This window comes from Morone saxatilis, unplaced genomic scaffold, assembly GCF_004916995.1.
Source record: "Morone saxatilis isolate NCDOM2014 unplaced genomic scaffold, NCSU_SB_2.0 Contig21, whole genome shotgun sequence".
Lineage (NCBI taxonomy): Eukaryota > Metazoa > Chordata > Actinopteri > Moronidae > Morone > Morone saxatilis.
This window is the reverse complement of record NW_023339774.1, coordinates 6,872,526-6,888,312: the sequence shown is the minus strand read 5'-3', so window position 1 is coordinate 6,888,312 and position 15,787 is coordinate 6,872,526. Positions and strand designations below refer to the sequence as shown.

General features: G+C 40.8%; 1 protein-coding gene across 1 annotated transcript in view; it reads right to left on the bottom strand.

Annotated features, from left to right (window-relative positions):
• Window positions 1–12,292, bottom strand: part of il11ra (interleukin 11 receptor, alpha) — a gene marked incomplete in the record, with an annotated part of 41,804 nt that extends 29,512 nt beyond the window's left edge. The window contains 1 exon segment of the mRNA XM_035667440.1: window positions 12,125–12,292.
• Between the last annotated feature and the right edge of the window lie 3,495 nt (window positions 12,293–15,787).

Sequence of the window (15,787 nt, the reverse complement as noted above, 5' to 3'; positions counted from 1 at the left end):
GGTTGTTCAACAAGACACAAGGGCACAGTGAAAGAGTAGGTTTAACTTCCAGTCATAGCACACTCCAAACCAGAGGAAAAAACAATGGCATAAAGCATAAAAAGGAGCCATGCTTTCTTGATTACTACTGTCTGACTGACTGTTCAAAAATGCTGCTGGAAACGAGACAAAGAAAGAAAGAAATGACACCGAAGTACAGAGTATAATCTTTCATATAAGTAAATGCTAGGGATGCACGATATATCGGCATTAATATCGGCATCGTCCGAATGAAGTAAAATCGGTCCGATATCCACACCCGATGTATATCGCTCTAGTTGCTGTTTGTGTGTCGGGAGAGGGAGAAGGAGGGGGAGGGGGATTTGGCCAAACTTTTCATATGGGTGCATCCCATTAAATGCCTGTCTATTTAGTCACAAACCTATATAAACACAACAGTGGCTGAAGGTATACACATCATAGAGGAATTTACATCAGGATGTTTTTAAACTAAACACTGTGTAGGTCAGGCAAGGAAGAGATTTTATACGTCCGGCGTGTTTAGAATAACTGCAGAGTGAACATCGCTCGCTACAAAACCCCTTTTAGACGCCAAAGGATTTTGTTTGAGCAGAGGCACCTTGCCTAAATAAAACTGTCTAAAATTAGCATATTGATCCAATTAAAGATTAGAGATCATAATGTAATAAAGCCACAGACACACTGTGGTCAGTACCTGGTTCAATACGCAGTGGGAAGTATGTTGGAAAACTACCAGAACAATGAGCCTTCACACCAACAATGGAGACAACAAAAACTGAAAGAAACCAAACTAATGAGCTCTTAGCACCAAAGGAAGCAAATTAAAACCAAATGGAAACAAAGAAAGAAAATCAAATTAAAATAAACGAGCAAAAAGAAGAAATGCTAAGGATTACACTCTTTGGTAGCCTACATCTATTTCTGTAGCCATGTTTCTAGTTAGGGTATGTCACGTGTTACTTTGCAACTGTGTTAGTTATAAGCGTGATGAACTTGCATCATTTTTCCACCGACAGTAAATCCCTCCATGTGATTTGCTCTTTCTAAATTCTAAACCCAGCATTTGGGAGTTGCTTATATTTAATTCATCGCAGACTGAGCAATAGAATTGAAATTGAGAGGGAAGGGGAATGGAAGAGGAGACCAATGAAAGAGGGAGCAATAATGAATGGAGGACAGGGAAGGAGAGGAGTGGGGCAGACAGAAGGAGGAGGAGGAGGAAACAGAGACAACCCGGAAGAGTTAAACATAAAGTAGGATGCACTGAATGAAAGCGCTTGCACAGCACCGATCATCATGAAAGCATAAGGATACCTGACTCACAAGAAAGAGAAGGAAACAGTCAATGGGACGTAAATAGTGGACAGACCAGTAGGGTCACAAACTGCATCAACTCAATTAACATCTGGATTACTCTGTAGGTGATTCCTTCCAAATGTGTAATATACACGCCGTGTTTTCATTGCTTTCTACATTTTTGTGGCACAATAAATCACAAACTAACTCAGATGCAGACCTGTGCGTTTGAAAAAAATTAAATAAAAGTGTTACACAAGCTAGCACTGGTGGGCTACCGCAAATCATTCCGAACATCAACTGTAAACCACCATTAAAAACAGAAAAAAAAAGAAAAGAAAAACACTTTTGGTGGCTTGGTTTTTACGCCAACCTGAATCAAACGCTTCTATGACTGGATCAGGCAAAAAGATCACGCAGTAAAGCAAACAGCCCCCATACGCTGTGCGCCAGGCAGAGGCAAAACACACGCACGCGTAGAGTTGAGCTGCACAATCTACAGTGGGACTATTCAGTCAGGGCAGACAGTGGGGCAAACAGACCCTATATATGTCAGGCTGAAGAGAGTTCTCAACCAGCTCATCTGCACTGCTCACTGCAGCATCTACAGTGTGACAGACAAAACCAGACAGCAGAGCTAATACATTTCACTCTTCTAATACAGCAGAGTAAACAGGTTAGATTTGAATCAACAGAAAGGCATCTGCAAGAAGGAATCATCTGCAACATCATTAGTGTCGGAATTATTTGCTGCAAGCAGGATGCAACACAAACTCTAACAAAGTTTCTTTCAGAATAAACGAGTGGCAAATAAAGAGAAAGCCCTCATCAGACTGTTTGGCTCTACGGCGCGGTGCACAGACCCGGCTCACAAACAGCCCACAATCCAACCTGTTTGCTTGAGATAGCAACGCAGATAGGACGCTGATTTACAGTCTACCGCCATGATTTGGTTTCAAAGTTTGTTGATTTTGAGACACTCTGTTTGTGTGTGTTTGTGTGTTTGTGTGTGTGTGTGTGTGTCTTGAGTGATCCAGGAGACAGATTAAGAAGCCATTTTAGGATCAAAGGCAGTATCAGAGGGAGGGAGGTTTTCAGAGTTAAAATCTGTCAAACCAGAAAAAGCTCTACATGATCTCACCAGCTCAGGCATTAGTTACCGACAACTTCTGCTAAATACACGTTACTATGATTAGAACTTTGCAAGTTGAGTACGGTGATGAGTAGCTGTTCAGTTTTAAAGTATATAAATTAAAAGGAGTGGGCAATAAACTCAGGCATTAGTCGTTGAAGTTGATCTTCTGACAATTTGATATGAGGCACACTAATTTAATAGCAAAATGGTGGACTAACTATGCATTTGGCCTTCTTTGCTGCTTTTCTGTTGAGATCAGTTGGAGCACTGAGGATTTCCATCCACTGCTGTTATGTGAATGTTAGCAGTCGAGCTCATTGAGATAAACAGTTCACCAGTTCTAATTCACCAGTGCGGTGACTGAAGCACTGCAGAAGAAGAGGGCGCACAGTCAAACCTCAAACGATGGGAAGCCATGTGGAAAATGTGAAAGAAATACGACATGTTTGTTTCATTAATTCATGTGAGGAAGGTTACAGCCTCCACACAGATGCACTTTTCTCTTCAGCGAAGCAGAAGCTCCGGTGCACTTTTCAGGCACATGCTTCATGTACGTCATTTATTTGCTGAGACTGTTTCCATTGCACTTTGTCACATCTTCTTTTTAATCAATAGCTTTTCTATCTCAGCCAAGTGTAACATTTGTTTTGCAATATTTGGACTTTTTATTTTCATTTAATTGGAAATGTGTATAAAAGCAGGTGGATGGAAACGCACTTACAGATTTTCAAGGTAAGATATGATTTTTCCCGTGCTGCTGTCTCACTCTGTAATTTTATCTTGACTCATTGCAACCAACCTTAACACCGGCAATAAAGCTGTCTTCAGAAGAACATTCAGTTTAGCGGAACAATTCCTACAAACCGTAGCGGGCAGACAATGCCATATTTAGCCAAATCTGATCTACTGTTTATTCAAGGTAAATCTGATGAGCTCAGAACTCAAACATGATTCAGACCAATTGTAATCAGCTACAATTTTCAAATAATTCTTCAAACCTATGAATAAGTAATTCATTTTGACAGTAATATCTTTTTTTTTTAATTCATGAATTCAAAAAGATAAAAAAAGTACTGCATTTAGCCTCCGAGCAGGTCCAAACAACTAACAACCTATGACAAGGACACGGACTGGCTAACCACAGGCACACAGGCCCTGTTAACATCTGGTATTTAACATACAGTCTGTCAGATTGTCCCTCCACATTCAGCCATGAGTGTTCCTATATGACATATGACTGTGTGCTGGTGCCACAAATGGAGAGGGTTGGTTAGTTTGAGCCAGCTGAACACAGTTCTCAGTAGAATTATTTCATACATTGAGAACAAGGGAAAAAGACAGACAAAAAGGGAGGATTTGGTTCACTTTACTCTCCGGTGTGAACACGCACTCGTCTAAGAAGCATTGCTAGTGTAGTCATGGCTTCATTTGTTTCTGTCACCTGCCTGCCAAATCAGATATGATCACCATGCTCGATAACACCCATTTATCCTCCTTCAAGACTGCTAACGCTCCATGAAGACAACAAACATAGGCGGATGCAGGGGGGGGGGCAGACAGATGGACAGAGAGCAAATAAAACAATAAAAAGGCCGAAACAAACGAGGAGGAAGAGGTAGAGAAAGGTTAAGAGTGAGCGAGGGAGAAACAAAACAGTTACATCACAGTTACACACACACACACACTTTTGCTACCCAAGAGACTTTTTGCTACATCATAACAGACTGTCACATAATTCAAACAGACACGTCTATCAATTATGTATGACAGTGCAGTAAAAATAGTGGCCTTGTTGCAGCAGAAACACATGAACACAATGTGGAGCACTAAAAAAAACTGAAAAAAAGACTCAGATGACGATACTACCTTAAGTGATAAGTGGTGACATTTTCAAACAAAGGGTGGCCTCTTAAATGTAGACCACCCTCTGTTACGCTTCAGCCATGTAGCTGAGACTCGTGTCCAGAGCGACATAAAAGAGTTAATAGGAGTGTTTTTAGTTTGTGCCCACCATCTAAACTCCTCTCTCCTCTCCTTTAGACTCATCCTTTCAGTGCCTGCACAACTGAATGTATCAGGGCTTGTTTTCATCTGTTCAGTGAAGCGCTGTACAGGATGAAAAACACCCTGTTGACTATCGTCTCTTGTAGTGATTGTTCAGGGTGTTTTCGCTTCAGGTACTCTACGCACACTGGAGGATTCAAGTTTCCACATCACACGTGTGTAACTTCACACTAATGATGTCACAAAGTCCTGCTGGCACTTCCAGGTGTTAAAACTGAGATTAAAGCACAGAACATGAACATGAAAACAAACGCTGCACATACAGCATGCTGCACAGTGAAACTCATCCAGGGCAAGCAACAACAAGCCAAACATATTTTTGAGAGACTTTAAATTTACTTTAAATTTTATTTTAAATATATACACTCAAGCCATAGTAGAGAGGGCATAACTGTAAAAGACACTGATATTGTATTTTTTTTAAAAATGAATAAACTAACATTCATAAATCACTTTGTCTTCTGGAGAAGGGCTGCAACTAACAATCATTTTTATTATGGATTAATCTGCTGTTTATTTTCTCAATAAATAGTGAGAGTGAAAAATGTCCATTACAAAGTTAATACATGTTCGACCAACAGTCTAAAGTCCAAAAATACATACCATAGGTGACAATATGCTTTATTGAAACAATGAATCATTCTGAAAATAGTTGCTGATTGATTCTATTGATCAACTAATCAGTTAATTGTTTTAGCTCTATTCTAGAGACACACTTTTGTCTACAAAGGATAGAAGCAACAAGAATTTCCATCCCATGCAAATAATAATACAAATGAATAAATAATATGGTCTGCCTAGGCCTAAATATTCAAAACGGATTCTTCCCTTCTTAACAAAAGGCTTTTGTAAGATTTATTTACTCAGGCAAAATGATTGCGCACACAGTCGAGGAGTGCACTTCAAATGAACAAACAGATACAAATACATTATAAACACCAGGGGATGTCTCTTTTCAAACTACAACTACATATGCCACAGTTTGGGATCGGTCCAACAGTTGATAGCAGTGTTACTGTTTGGGTAACCAGAACCTGCCCACTTAAAGCCTTAGCTCCGTCTTTCAACATTATCTCTTAAAACCCCTGAATGATTCACACTGTCTATGGTTTAACCATGCTGTAGCCATTCTGGCTCAAACCCAGCATTGCCAATGTCTTGAGAGCCTGAACACATGTTATTCAGTCTGTCCAAACTTGGCAAAAGCTGCCTACAAGCCACACTTTAGAGATTAGTGCTTGCTGTTTCTAAAACAATGTGTCTTCAGTATTGAACAAATAGATGTTTTGGTACTAATTACCACTGATATACCCTTCCCAAAATCCCTACATCTGACACAAATATAATTATTAAACTCTAAAGTGTGGCTTTGTGGTTTTTCCCTACAAAATGTGAACACAACGTGCCGTTTCGAGCTCTCTGACTACCTACGCAGCTTGTAATAGAGACAGGAATGACACCAGTATTTACACTGAACAAAAGCAAAAATAAGACCTGCACTCCTCTTCTTTCGCTTAAGCTCCCACGGAGACGGCAAAGTGAGTCTGCATTAATGAACCTCTCCAAATAACAAGATGGTGGATCCATGTGCTCAGCTGAAAAAACTGCTTTAATTTCATGTCAGACACCAGGTTCACAAACAGCATTTTCAAGGCGGCAGTAAGGGTAAATATGAACACCTGCAGGGTGGGAGTCAACACCGAGCAGCCAGAATGCTGGTACGGGGTTTTTTTTTTTGCCACAGAAGGTTGTAAATCAATCCACAGTATTCTTCATGCTGGTTTGGCAAGTAACCGCTCATGATTTGGAGGTAGGACTTTATACCAGAGCAATCAATAGTGTTTTTCCAGCACGGGCTGATCTTCTGCCAAGCTCTAATAATCTCCACAGTCAACACTGCACTAGACATGGTAGTTACAGAATATACGGCTAATGTGACCGTTGTTGCTTTCACTGGCAAGACTGCAGCAATGTGTCAAACGTGCCCGGCAGATTTCATACACATTTCATACACGACACTTGGGATATTGGTATTTGGGTCACATATACAAACCGAACACAACATCTCCTCCTTAAAATAAATGGTTCAAAAAAAGGCAGTGAATTTTGGGTTCATCTTTCTCTGCGGCCCATAGATAAACACGTTATGTCGAGGTCCAGAGGATCATAAAGCACATTGGCATGGGAAGGAAGCGCATTCTTTAGCGTTTATCTTTCCTGGAACTTTGTGAGCATGCAGTTTTTTAGGACAGCCGAGCTTCGCTGTCATTCACCCCAACAAGTGATAAGCATAGAGTGGAGCTGTCGGCGTAAACCAGCCATCTGCTGTTTGTGGAAGTGTGTGAGTGCCTTTCTCTCTCTTCAAATGACCCATCAAAAGTGGCATTTTCAACCGGGCATGGTGTGAGAGTGTTTTGAACTATAAGTGTGCCCCGCCTGCTGCCCTGTCCTTCTGGACCCCCGCCAACCTTTTCAAGGATCTCTGGCCATCTCTAGTAGTTACAATGCTGAATACTGTAGCTTTAAGACTGCTGTGGTTAAACCAAAAGTTAAAACCACACCTTGATCCAGGGTCTCCAAATAACTACAGACCGCTCTCTAGCCTGCATTCTTTTCAAAAGTACTTCAAAAGCTTTTTTGGGGGAGTTTTTCCTTACCCAAATTGAGGGTCTAGGGACAAAGGGTATAACCAGTTGTACAGATTGTAAAACCCCATCAGGCAAATTATGTTTCTTATAAATAAAATCTGACTTGTCATTTTTATTTTATTACATGTCCCTTTTTTTGTCTTGACAGTAAGCATATACCATTTACTTTTCAGGATTAGTTTTTTCTTGCAACCTTCATCCAGCCTCAAGGTTGCCTCTCTAAAAAAAGGCGCGTACCTTTCATGAAGGAAACTGACCCTTAAACCCATTAAAAAACCATTTCCGGATAAAGAATGAGAAAGAATAACAGTGATAGGGTTAATGGCCACTGTATTGCTGTGTACACTTTAGTTACTGTATAATACTGTATCTCATGTCTACTCTTGTGTAAACTAATACCCACCTTCCCTCCACAGTTTTTATAAATTGAGCTGTCTGTAAATTGAGATAATGTAAATAGACAGTGATGGAGAATGTACTACTACTATGTATGAAGATGAATTAAACAAATAGATGATGGCTTTAAGTGGGCACAATAAGCTTCAGACCACTTTGAGCTCATCCTGTTTAGAAATTGATCCCTTACCTAAACTTCATACTCCTGCAGCTTCTTCCCTTTCAGCTGCTGTGATGGCACGTCAAGTTAAATACACAAATGTAAAACAAGGTAACAAAAATACATAATCATACAGTCTCCACTCAGGCTAATATGTAACAAATATGATGCCCTAATTTGGCTGTCAACTGTACTGCCAAAGACAATATTTCTGCAGCCAACAGGTAGGGAAATAGCTTTTGTAAAGAGTGATAGAAAGGAGAAAGGAGATGGTGACTTCCCTGCTCATAGAAACAATAATCATAAATCCATATTGGCCTGTTTTCTATTCTTTTGCATGCTTGCAATAGCGCTCTATTATGCTTTGCCACTGTTTTAAATAATAATGTGAAATATTTTCATTTTTTCACAATTAAACATTCTTGTTGAATTTAGCTTCAGTTTATTGTATATCCTGTTTGTTCTTTAATAGTCGTATACACAGGCGTTACCCATTATACTGATAACAGGCTATATGAAGATGATGTGCCACATGATGTTCAAATATTTCCAGAGTCAAAAATGGAGTCAGCTGGCAAAAATAGGTTCTTCAATATGAAACAGATGCAGCGAGCTTCAGATGTCTGGCATCAGATCCATATACCAAAGAGCGAGTATAGGGTTTCTTTGCAGAGCTGCCATTATGTATTCAATCAGGCACCCATCACACTGGGAGCTTTCTGTAGAACAGGCAGCAGCTCAAGTTGTGCAAGGAGCATACCTCTTAGAAAGAAATACCCATACTGTTGAGCAAATTCACTTTCACTATCACCACACTATCACTCTTGTTATTGGTCAGATGACCTCAAGGGAACCGCAGCTCTGAGCCACAAGATCCAGTGGCTTGACCTTGTGGCTTGGAACTGTGGGAACTGAAGCAAATGTAGACAATCGTAGTAAAAGGAGAAATGAACGAGCCAGGTCGGGATCAAACGACTTACAACTCTTTCACGCAGATAAACTCTCGAAATGCAGTGAACAACGGAGCAGAGCTTCTGGTGAGTATGAGTGGGGGATAAAGTGCACGAACAGCAGCACAGAGGAGGAGAAATACCCCACTCTGGGCCCCTCAAAGTTGGTTTAATATCAAGAACTGGCTCGTTCTGTCTCTCTGTCTCTCATACACACACACAGACGCGCGCATGCACACACACCAAGAACAGTATGGCCTCAGACCTGGCAAGCAGCACTCCAGTTCTTGGAGCAGCTTTCTCTCTAATTTAAAGTTGATTGCCGTGGGCCCTCTGTGTGTGACTAGTGAAATATGAGTGTGGAGAAGAGAGTATGGAGGCTTGGACCCAGTTTAGGTCTGTGTGCTTGTGATTATGTGAAGTTTTTGGATCGTCCGGGTTTGTGCCTATGCATGTATATGTGCATGCATGAGTCTGTGTGAAGGTCTAAGTGGAGCCTGTGCATACTTGTGTGTATGTGTGTGTGTGTGTGTGTGGTTTTTGGCCGGGGCTAGTGCAGAGATTGGACTGCCAGTGGGAGCTGTCTGCAGGGAATCAGGCGAAGCAGAAGGCAAACTGAAAAACAGTGCCTTTTTCAAAGTAGAATGAGGTGTTTGGAAGTGAGTTTGAGTGAAGTGAACTGTACTAAAACTGAACTAAAGTAGATTAAGTTAGACCTTTGTAGGTCAGTAAACTGCAAGAAGATTTGGATTTTGGAACAATGGGGCAGGTGTAGGTTAAATCCCTGTCTCTGATCTAAATGTATTTTAGTGTGTGTCGCCTTAACTTTTAGGGTTTTCATTAACATTTTATCTCACGCCCTGACAGGCTCCAAAATGTGTAGCTGTCTGCCATGTTTGAAATAAGGTTTTACACTATTCTCAGATATCCAAGCCCCTTGGATTTCCCTTATTTTTGTGGACAAAATGTTAATGTACTGCTCACGGAGTGTATTTCTGAATAATCTTTTAACAGATTTCTTTTGGTCGCAATGTTTGTAAACCAAAAATACACTCCAGTTTTCCTTTTATAGAGACAGAAGACCTGGGACTCCATGGGCAGGCTAACTTCCCAGAGGTAAACAGCAAGGTGCCTTGTGTCTAGTTTTTCTAACACTGTGCACATTTACAGTCGTTTCACAGCGGTAAAGTGGTCACAAGAGTGGAAGAGCTGAGGTTCTGCTAGACGGTATCAAAGCCAGCTTTCTTTAATGTACTGTGAAATTAAAACTGAGGAGCATCTTCTCGATCGGGCCACCCAGTCTGTGAAGCACAATCCATTAATAGCAAACACTGTGCTAACTGACAGAGACACTGCAGGGGGTGGCCAGGTGTGTGGCTCCTCTCTCCACACAGCCTATGGTGACTGGGACCAAACAACAACTAGCCAATATCGCAAACTGGAAACCACTGAAAACCTGGCAAACAGGACTGGCTGAAGCAATTCTGTCGTTCGGTTTTACTGCCACATGGGAGTGCAGGAGGAGAATTGCCTCCAATTGGGCAACAGACGGCCACTAAACTGCAGTCTATGAGTGTGAAGCCTTCCCTTCCATGTCTCAAGTAACCAGAAGTGGCAAACCACTTCTACAAAAGAGGGGGAGAGTCATACATTGGTCAGTACCGCCAATTGTGATGAGGACAACTTTACCCTTAAAGAAGGAAACACACACCAAACTCTGACCACCCAACAACGGATCATGCATGACTCCTCCGTACTGAATTCTGAGCTTATTACAAAAGACTAAAATCCTTAATGAATCCCAAAATGCCATCCTTTGTCAGCATTTAATGTGTGATTTTCTATATGATTTGAACAAACAGAAAACTTCAACCAAAAACGACCAAACCAACTCAATGACCACCTAAAGCTGAAATACTAATACTTTCAATACACGAACGTAAATCTCCCTCAGTGCCCACAACATGTGCTCTGTACAACATTACATATTTTCACCGCGTCATCTCTTTGAAGCATCGCAGACCGGCCGTGCGTGATAAACATGATAAACGAGCGTACGCTGACGTCATGTTTCAGGATTTGTGGGCAAGGTTCAAATTCTGCCACCGGTACGCAACGTGCAATGTTACACGGCGATGCAAGAACACAGATCCAACATTTGAATCTTGCCCCTAAACAAGTTTGACTTTCTCAGTGGATTGGAGCAGAAGAGCGGCGTCTCCCTTCGAACGATGAACTCTGACACACATCTCGCCTCAAATGGGGAGACATCTGAGGAAGACCAACAAATTGAGTTAATTTGGAGCAAAAGAGCTGGCAGCCAAATCTCTCTGCCCTTCTTCTGCCATCTACCTTTCCCTCTCCAACTCCTGAGACGCCCCCAGGCTTCGTCTTTCTGCCTGGTGTGTTTGCATTCCAGTTGAGCTCTATTTAAAGGCTTGATTACTCCGCTGGCTGGAGGAATGCACATCTGTACAGAGACCCCGTCCCACTGTCTCCTGCCTGCCGCTCTCTGTCTGTCTGTCTGTCTGCCTGTCTGCCTGCATGTGTGTAAAGTATTTGTTTCCAATTGCCGACATGGTGCATTAACCATTACTGCTGCCCCGGAACTATACTTGTGCATGTAAATATACAAAAAAGAGCGAGAGCAGGATGGAGACTAATGTTGTTTATCACATCAACAAGTGCCTTTGTATGACTCCCAATTTCAACGCTTCGTCTAAAACACTGTCAATAGTGTTCCTGTGGTTGAATTTGAGAGCTAGAAGCAAAACAAGTGAATGAAAGCCAATGCACAAACAGTGCTTTTTAAATGTTCTTTACCAATAAAATATATACAGTGGACACAGCTCACAACCCACACTTGCCACAAAAATACCACAAAAATACCACACAGGCTGTGAGTCCATTACAGTTCATTCATTTTAACAGTATAATACATTTTAAATCAAGCCAAATTTCTTTTCACCAATAACAGGTCTAAATTAAAGTTGAAGCCCAGCAACATGTTTCATCAACGGTGAAGCCCGTGTTCAGTTTATCGCACAATTACCAGACATAAAGTAACAATACATGACAGAGTAACGCCATTCATTTATGTGTGTTTGAGGCATAATTATACGGCATTTAATTAGAAGACATGTTATATATAGCAAGGGTTCGGACTGCTATACAGGCTCAAGAGGGACCAACATGTAGGCTAGCAGCATGACACATCCCCACCGTGAATAACATTGGAGTGAGTTTCCCCTCTGTTCTCCTGTTCCCTCTGTTCCCCCCCGTTCCCTCTGTTCTCCTCCTGTTCCCTCCTGTTCCCTCTGTTCCCTCCTGTCCTCTCCTGTTCCCTCCTGTCCCGTGTAGTGAGGCGGATAAACTTTTCGCCCCCCACACGCGCAGCTTCCTAGCCGCTAAATCCCAGCCGCCCGGTTTGAACAGTGTAAATCACCAAACTTACCTTGGAAAATGTCTCCCCCCGAGTCAAACAGGCATTATTATATTGTCTTCTTCCATGGTTGGGAGTTTGTCGAGTTGTTCTTCGGCTCCCCGGAGAGACTGGAGACGGATTAGCGGGGCAGGAGAGCAACAAAGTCGGACAAGGAGGAGGAGGAGGGGAGGAAGGAGGCCAGGCAAGTCGGCCGCCACTTGGTTGGAGGAGTCGGCTGTCAATCACCCTGGCTATATGGGCGAGTCCTAACTGTAAAGGGAGATTATGGTGGCTGAGCTATCAGCACTGATCCCAGGTCGGAGGTCTGAGGAATGTGTATTGGAAAAACACGTCCAACAGGCGTTGTAAGGTGGTATTTAACATTTTATTCATTTTTAATTTTAATTAATGCAAATAACCAAACTATTTATGCAGTGGCTTTATATAAATATATCTATAAAAGCCAGTGATAATAAAAAAAATACTTAACTATTAATTTTTTTTTATGTAATTGATAATGTATTTATTTTAATGCATAGATGTAAGATAATTTTCAAATAATGAAACTATACAAAACCTTTTTTTTATGATGAGCTTTTGCATTGGTTTATGTCAGGGGTCTCAAACTCGAAGCTTGGAGAAGCTTCTGGTAAGAAAGTGTAATATTCTGAAAATATTTCCATTACTTAAATCATACTTAGCAAAAAAGAAAAATTGTCAGGAAATGGCACCCTGCCTGTTTGAGACTCCTGGTTTAAAAGAGTGGGAAAAATGGTGAAAATGTGTGCCAATATAAATACATTGAAATAACATGAATTATCTCAATTAGTGGTAAGAACAAGTAGGACATGAGGGACATTTGTGTAAACTGTGTTGTCTCCCACTAATTGTACACATATGTGTCCAAAGACATTGAATATAGCAACATAGTCCACAAATGCTCTTTTCAGCCAGCTCATTAAATCAGTTCAACCATCAACTGATCACAATTGGCTGTCAAATAGTTTCCCATTTACACAACAACAAGTAGCATCAGTCAGGAGATGGGGCCGGTAATCCAAACTTTGAATAATACATCTACTGTATGCTTAGTAAAATCCTGAGCCTGGAAGTAAAAACAAGCTTTTCCAGATTTTACACAGTTATCCAGCCAGATTGTGAAAACCTGCTTCATGAGCTTACCTGTTATGTGATGAGTACAGAAACACATTAAATCCATTAATGGCCCCAGTGCTCTGTGCAATAAATTGGATGATAGTAACATCTCATTATCCAAAGTACTGACCTTTTGTTCTCCCTCGTGAATATAAATGGAGGTTGGAAAACACATCTGTCAATGTAACACGCTCTCATACACAGCCTCGAAATGACCGTAGGGTAGAATCGACACCTCTCTGATACTGTCAACAGAAACTGAAGGGTTATTCTAAACAAACATAAGATTCATTGCAAGGGTGTCATATCAGATTGCATTTCATTGTACAGGGGTGCATAATAAACAGGTAACTCTGTACTGTAATGTCTTTAGTCTTGCATGATTACGACACATCTCATACAGACCACATTCAATTTTTCAACAGTTACAACAGTACACAGTAGTAGAAGCCATATGCTCTATTTTGGGCTGTTTATTTGTGAATCAACTTTGACCTTTGACCTGGACAAACTGGACAAGAACAATCCGGATGAAAAATGTGGCAGTTGGTATCCCGTCCACTCATCAGGCAAACAACACAGACATCAATTATTCCGATGAAAAAGGGGAATTCCAATTTGAACTAATCCAGCCACCCCCATGCTGACCCTGACCTGTCAGTTGGAAGACTTACAGTCTCATTAGGAACAGGAGAGCAATAAACCAGGACCAGGCCTTTAAAGAGAATTTTACTTTCATTCTCAAATTAAAAGTAAAATGGTGTACATTCAAATCTTTTTTTAACATTTTAGGCTGTAGTTTGTGTTGTTGTTGGACTGGACTGTGCTTCTTGTTTCCTGACAGCTGTCCATCTTTTCTTTCTTTTTATCTGGCTCTGAGTTTATCCGTCTGTCCATCTGCCTTACTGTATGAATCAGTGCACCTGTCAGTCTGTTCCCATCTGCCTATCCTTTGTCTCACCTGTCTTTATCTACGCTTCCCCTGTCAGAGCTGTCAGGTTTTTTTTGTATATCATTTAGCTATCTCTGTTTATGTTGTCTTTTCTTCTAACTTATCTAACACTTCTCTTATCGTCCATATTCATGTGCATCATCATTCTAGGCTTAATTTTAGCAGCTATGATTTTTTTCTGGTTCCTTTTTTATTATGCATAATGTATTTATAACATACAGTAAATCATCTTCCTCGTTAAGATTTTGTACTGTAACATTTTTTGATGGCTGTTTATGATAGAAACTGTAAAATAAATGTGAATTTACGATAACATATTGTATGATGGACTTGTTTTATTGACTGAACTGACTAGTTTGTACAGTACTCCTGCTTAAAATCCCAGTTTTTGACATTTCTGGAACAATGATAAATAGACCTTTTTCACAGCAACCATTTTGACATGAAATAGTAGGGTAAACACAGGTGCTACCAATGATACTAATTAAGGTTTCATTCCAGTTAGTGTAGCAAAGCCTTTCCAGTTAATCAACATGCACAATAGCAGCACTCTGTTCAACCTAAATGGAACAGAGCCCTAATTAGTATCACTGGTAACACTGTGTCTCCTATTTCATGTCAGAATGACCCTATGAAAAAGGGTCTATTACATGCAGTCAGGAGTAACCGCCTTATTAAGGACCACTACAGATGAAAAGCGCAGTGAGTATTGAGGAGAATGAACTTACGTGTATGGCTCTCTTATCTCTATTCACCAGGCTACTGTGCTTTTACACTTTGAAGTTGCTCATAAAGTGCACTGTCATTGTATTCAAGTTTCTCTGTTATCAAACACAACTCTTGAATGACAATGCAGTAATTTAGCCTCTTCAACCACCTGTTGCATTATGTGATATGGTTCTGCTTCCCCCTGCTGTGCATTCTGACTCATTACAGGAGTCTGTTAGCAGAGGTAGTTTGCATCCGTGAGTCTATAGTCAGTGGTTTGCACACACTATCTAATTTCACTACTAACCTTATCTATCAGGTATGTGCTTATTTTGAACCTGTATGGTTATATTTAAGTGTAAGGGTTTATATGCAGCTTGAGCGTGATTAATTAGGCTAATAAGACACCTAATTACCTCAGTAAAGGACTGTGAAGGAGTTGCTCACAGTAACAAACCCACACATTATTTTCACTCAACTCTGACAAAGCTTTTCAGCTTCTTTCAGCTCATTGTCTTTGTTTGGTTCAGTCTCATCTCTTTCATGAACTTCATTTCCAGCATCGGTAGGAAGCTGTTTTCAGCAAAGAAAAAGCTCCAATAAACCCAATGTACACTATCTGTCGGGCACCAAACAGACTGGTGAAGACAGAGTAACATCAAGATAAAGAGCCACATATATTTCACTTTCTTTTTAATATTGTTTGGCCATTTTAATATTGGGAGGCCATCCCTCCCATATAGTCTTCTCAGTGGTTGGTGAAGACCAAAACAGAGCTAAAAGGAAAGTGGCTATTGGACCTAAATTAGTCATGGGGCCAGAAAGACATCTCCACATTAATGTTAATGTTGCCTCTGAATGTAAGAATAGACTTACTG